A 6,000-nucleotide genomic window follows, 5' to 3' on the forward strand; every position below is an offset into this window, starting at 1 on the left:
TAGGAAGAGAAAAGGTTGAGATTCTGAATGGAGAATATGGAAAGTTAGGCAGGACGTCAAAAAGGAGGTCCTCAAGGGTAGTAATATCTGGATTACGTCTGGTGCTATGAGCTAGTAAGGATGGGAATAGGAGGATAGAGCAGATGAATGCATGGCTGAGGAGCTGGTGCAGAGGAGAAGGATTCACGTTTTTGGATCATTGGAATCTCTTCTGGGGTAGAAGTGACCTGTACAAGAAGGATGGATTGCACCTGAATTGGAAGGGGACTAATATACTGGCAGGGAGATGGGGTAGAGCTGCTTGGGAGGATTTAAATAGTAAGGTGGAGGGGGACCCAGGGAGGTAGTGAGGAAAGAGATCAGTCTGGTACAGATGGGGAAAGGAGCAAGTCAAACAGGGACTAAGCAGACAAGGGCAGGCAGGGATTAAGCAGAGAACAAGATAGGACTGATAACTTAAACTGCATTTATTTCAATGCAAGAGGACTAACATGGAAGGCAGATGAACTCAGGGCATGGTTAGGAACATGGGACTGGGATATCATAGCAATTACAGAAACATAGCTCATGGTTTGACAGGACTGGGAGCTTAATGTTCCAGGATGCAAATGCTACAGGAAGAATAGAAAGGGAGGCAAGAGAGGAGGGGGAGTGGCATTTTTGATTAGGGATAGCATTACAGCTGTGCTGAGGGAGGATATTCCTGGAAATACATCCAGGGAAGTTATTTGGGTGATAAATAAGAAAGGGATGATCACCTTATTGGGATTGTATTATAGACCCCAGAATAGTCAGTGGGAAATTGAGAAATAAATTTGTAAGGAGATCTGAGTTATCTGTAAGAAGAGGAGGATGGTTATGGTAGGGGATTTTAACTTTCCAAACATAGACTGGGATTGCCATGGTGTTAAGGGTTGAGAGAGAAATTTGTTAAGTGTGTACAAGAACATTTTCTGATTCAGTATGTGGATGTACCTACTGGAGTAGGTGCAAAACTTGACCTACTCTTGGGAAATATGGCAGGGCAAGTGATTGAGGTGTCAGTGGGAGAGCACTTTGGGGCCAGTGACCATAATTCTATTAGGTTTAAAATAGTGATGAAAAAGGATAGACCAGATCTAAAAGTTGAAGTTCTAAATTGGAGGAAGGCTAATTTTGACGGTTTTATGCAAGAACTTTCGAAATCTGATTAGGGGCTGATGTGCACAGGTAAAGGGACGGCTGGAAAATGGGAAGCCTTCAGGAATGAGCTAATGAGAATCTAGAGAAAATATATTCCTGTTAGGGTGAAAGGGAAGGCTGTTGGTATAGGGAATGCTGGGTTACTAAAGAAATTGAGGGTTTAGTTTAGAAAAAGAAGGAAGTATGAATCTGGCATAGACAGGATAGATCGAGTGAATCCCTAGATGAGTATGAAGGCAATAGGAGTATACTTCAGAGGGAAATCAGGAGAGCAAAAGCGGACTTGAGATAGCTTTGGCAAATAGAGTTAAGGAGAATCCAAAGGGTTTTTACAAATACATTAAGGACAAAAGGGTAACTAGGGAGAGAATAGGGCCCCTCAAAGAACTGCAAGGCAGCCTTTGTGTGGAGCTGCAGGAGATGGGTCAGATGCTAAATGAGTATTTTGCATCAGTGTTTACTATAGAGAAGTTTATGGAAGATATAGAATGTAGGGAAATAGATGGTGACATCTTGAAAAATGTCCAGATGACAAAGGAGGTGGTGCTGGATGTCTTAAGACACATAAAAGTGGATAAATCCCCAGGAACTGATCAGGTATACCTTAGAACTGTGTGGGAAGCTAGGGAAGTGATTGCTGGGCCCCTTGTTAGAACATAGAACAGTACAGCACAGAACAGGCCCTTCAGCCCACGATGTTGTGCCGACCACTGATCCTCATGTATGCACCCTCAAATTTCTGTGACCATATGCATGTCCAGTAGTCTCTTAAATGTCCCCAATGACCTTGCTTCCACAACTGCTGCTGGCAATGCATTCCATGCTGTCACAACTCTCTGTGTAAAGAACCCACCTCTGACATCCCCTCTAACTTTCCTCCAACTAGCTTAAAACTATGACCCCTCATGTTAGTCATTTCTGCCCTGGGAAATAGTCTCTAGCTACTGTTGAGATATTTATATCATCAATAGTCACAGGTGAGGTGCTGGAAAACTGGAGGTTGGCTAATGTGTGCCACTGTTTAAGAAGGCAGTAAGGACAAGCCAGGGAACTATAGACCAGTGAGCCTGACATCATGGTGGGCAAGTTGTTGGAGGGAATCCTGAGGGACAGGATTTACGTGTATTTGGAAAGGCAAGGACTGATTCGGGATATTCAGCATGGCTTTGTGCTTGGGAAATCATGTCTCAGTAAATTTATTAAGTTTTTTGAGGAAGTGACAAAGAGGATTGATGAGGGCAGAGCGGTGGACGTGATCTATATGGACTTCAGTAAGGTGTTCGACAAGGTTCCTCATGGGACACTGGTTAGCAAGATTAGATCACATGGAATACAGGGAGAACTAGCCATTTGGATATAGAACTGGCTTGAAGGTCGAAGACTTTGAGGGTGGTGGTCGAAGGTTACTTTTCAGACTGGAGGCTTGTGATCAGTGGTGTGCCACAAGGATTGGTGGTGGGTCCACTGCTTTTCATCATTTATATAAATGATTTGGATGTGAACATAGGAGACATAGTTGGTAAGTTTGCAGATAACACCAAAATTGGAGGTGTAGTGGACAATGAAGAAAGTTACCTCAGAGTGCAACGGGATATTGACCAGATGGGCCAATGGACCAAGGGGTGGCAGATGGAGTTTAATTTGGACAAATGTGAGGTGCTGCATTTGGAAAGGCAAATCAGGGCAGGACTTATACACTTAATGGTAAGGTCCTCAGGAGTGTTGCTGAACAAAAAGACCTTGGAGTGCAGGTTCATAGTTCTTTGAAAGTGGAGTCGCAGGTAGATAGGATAGTGAAGGCGTTTATTAGTCAGAGCATTGACTATAGAAGTTGGGAGGTCATATTGCAGTTGTACAGGACAGTGGTTAGGCCATTTTGGGAATATTGTGTGCAATTCTGGTCTCATTCCTATCGGAAGGATATTGCGAAACTTAAAAGGGCTCAGAAAAGATTTACAAGGATGTTGCCAGGTGTTGGAGGATTTGAGCTATAGGGAGAGGTTGAATAAGCTGGGGCTGTTTTCCCTGGAGCATCGGAGGTTGAGGGGTGACCTTGTTGAGGTTTATAAAGTCATAAGGGGCATGGATAGGATAAATAGACAAGGTTTTTTTCTCTGGGGTAGGGGAGTGCAGAACTAGAGGGCATAGATTTAGGGTGAGAGGGGAAAGATTTAAAAGGGACTTAAGGGACAATTTTTTCATGCAGAGGGTGGTGCTTGGATGGAATGAGCTGCCAGGGGAAGTAGTAGAGGCTGGTACAATTACAATATTTAAGAGGCATCTGGATGGGTATATGAATAAGAAGGATTTGCAGGAAGATAGGCTAAGTGCTGGCAAATGGGACTAGATTGGTTTGGGATATCTGGTTGGCATGGACGATTTGGACCGAAGGGTCTATGTCCGTGTTGTACATCTCTATGACTCTATACCAAATGCCTTCTTCACTATCATATGTATTTGTGACTTCACTTTCAATGAACTATGAACCTGCACTCCAAGGTCTCAAACAACACTCCCCAGGATCTTACCATTAAGTGTAAAGGTCCTGCCCTGATTTGCATTTCCAAAATACAGCACCGCATCAGGTAGTGGAATATCAAGCTGTCTGCCACCTGTCTTGACTCTTTCTGCCTTATTGTGGGCTGTCTTCTTCCAGGAATGAGAGAGAGAGAGACAGCTATTTCAGGAGATGAAAGTGGATTGTCCTGCTGTTACTTTCCGTCCAGTTAGGTAGATGTCCTAAGCGACTGGGTACGCAGCAAAGAAGGTGTGCAGTGTTAGCAGTGGTGAGGCTTGGCCTATTTTACTGCAAGTGACCTAAGATCAAGCAGGATAGATCATGGAGGAGTGTGAGTTGTGGTGGGAGGTGGGTACAGCAGCAGAGACAGAGTGAGCATGTGGTCTTCGAAAGGTGGTGGAAATTATTCTGGCTGAGTACAGAAGGTCGTTGAGCTTCTTCCTACAAGTGCTGGGTATTCCTCAAGACAGCTTTGAGTGCTCTAGCCTGGGCAGCAAGGTCAGACCAGGCTGTTCTGCCATGGTGTCACAGCCTCTGCTGAAATCCTGCCTCTGCACCACACAATCCAGAGGACCTCCGGGAGTGGGGGTGCTGTCTGTCACACCCAGACTGACAGTTCTCCCCCATGTTCACAGCACCCTTTTTAAAGATGTTGTTGATGCAAAGGGAAGGGGGTGAATTGCAGCCACCCCCTCAGGGACAAGTTGTTCCAGAACAGCTCAGCAGGAAGCAGGAAGCAGATGTGAGCAATACCATTGAGACACAGTAAGTAATTAACGAGGTGAATTTGGTGAAGGTACAAGAAAACATGATCAGACCTGCACTGTAAATTCTCCAAAAAACTCAATATAACTCTCACCTGATTAAAAAAAAAGCCACATTCAGCCTTACAATTCAACAATGCTGCATTGTGATGTACTGTGGTCAGGCACCTTATAGTATGTGTTTTTAATTTTTCCTTTTCCCGTTAGACAATTAAAACTTTTTACATGAGGCACGTCCCTATTTTCTGTTCCTGTCCCTTACCCTTGTATAAAAACTGGGAGATCTGAAGGAGAGGGCAGTATTATGACTGTCAGAAGATAAGTTCCTTGCAAAGCACCATTCCATTGAATGTACGTACGCCAAATCCAACACTAATGGACTGATTGAAAGAAACATCAAACAGTGAAAACCAAAATGTCACCATAGTTCAGTAGGAGAGGGCATTTCAAACATCAGGTCCAAACTGGAGGAGAGTAGAAGGAGCTTTGTTCTGATAGTGGCATTTGATACTGGCATTTCATTCAAATTGTGGAAAAAATATTCTATTTCGCATTCCTAAATGAAATGCTGCTGCCCAAAAACACATTCAGCAATGGGACTGGAGCTCTAGCTTTCTGTATCACAGGGTACTCGGATGTCAATTTCCTCAGCAGATCCTCACATGGACTTATTAATACAAATAACATGTGGAAAATCCATCTGCCTGCTCTTCCAAAGAAGGGTGTGGTTTCCACAAAATGGGAAGTGGAGACAATAAGTGATCACAATCAAAGCATGCATTGACAAACAGGAAGCTTTACTGGGACTGACTTTGCTAGAAATGCACTAGCATTTTACGTAATGGTTTTAGATACAAATACAATAGCCAGAGTTTACCTGCATGCAGATTAATCTGGACTGCTCCTTCCATTTGACTGCTGATGGTGGTGATTTACCATCTCTGGAAAGTTCCTGCTTGTATTCTTCTGAAAGAAAACCGAAATCTCAACTAAAACTCATTTCAGGTCTATTCAAACATCCGAATCACAATTCAAACTGTTAATACTGGATTCTGAAATAAACGGGGTTAATAGAGGGAGGGAAGGGGATTAACCTCGTCACATCTCAGGAAAAAACCTTAACGTTCTTCAGGTGCAATGAGTGTCTTTGCTGAGGAGTGACATCCAGGTACTCTCACAGTCTGGGAATAGCAATGAGGTAAATGACCAGTCAGTTATGGCAAAATGGTTGAAAGAGTAATTTTGGACAGACCACTGGCATCACTACACCTCTCTTTTAAAAGAAAGACACTGGAACTTTTAACGCATAAGTGCTAACCTAGAAGAATTAGCTACGACTAACAAGGCCCCCAAATGCACTGATCTGAAAACCAGCCTGGAATTCAGGCCTAAAGCCAAGTAAGCTGGATTGAAAGTACAGCTGGACATGGGCCTATCATAACTTAAGCTCTATTAAACCCCTTCACAGTATTCAAACACTTTTATTGCAAGCTTCAAATTTACTTTCGAGCTCAGACTGTCATGAAGAAAATGTCG

General features: G+C 43.5%; 1 long non-coding RNA gene across 1 annotated transcript in view; it reads right to left on the reverse strand.

Moving 5' to 3' along the window:
• The window catches only part of LOC148148945 (uncharacterized), a 35,223-nt gene extending 29,801 nt beyond the window's left edge, over nucleotides 1–5,422 (reverse strand). The window contains exon 1 of the long non-coding RNA XR_015758425.1: nucleotides 5,342–5,422. This is a non-coding gene — a long non-coding RNA (uncharacterized LOC148148945). The remainder of the gene's footprint in view (nucleotides 1–5,341) is intronic.
• Between the last annotated feature and the right edge of the window lie 578 nt (nucleotides 5,423–6,000).

The sequence above is a fragment of the Chiloscyllium plagiosum genome, unplaced genomic scaffold, assembly GCF_037043375.1.
Source record: "Chiloscyllium plagiosum isolate Xiang-an unplaced genomic scaffold, Cpla_swu_hap1 HiC_scaffold_10, whole genome shotgun sequence".
Taxonomy (NCBI): Eukaryota; Metazoa; Chordata; class Chondrichthyes; order Orectolobiformes; family Hemiscylliidae; genus Chiloscyllium; species Chiloscyllium plagiosum.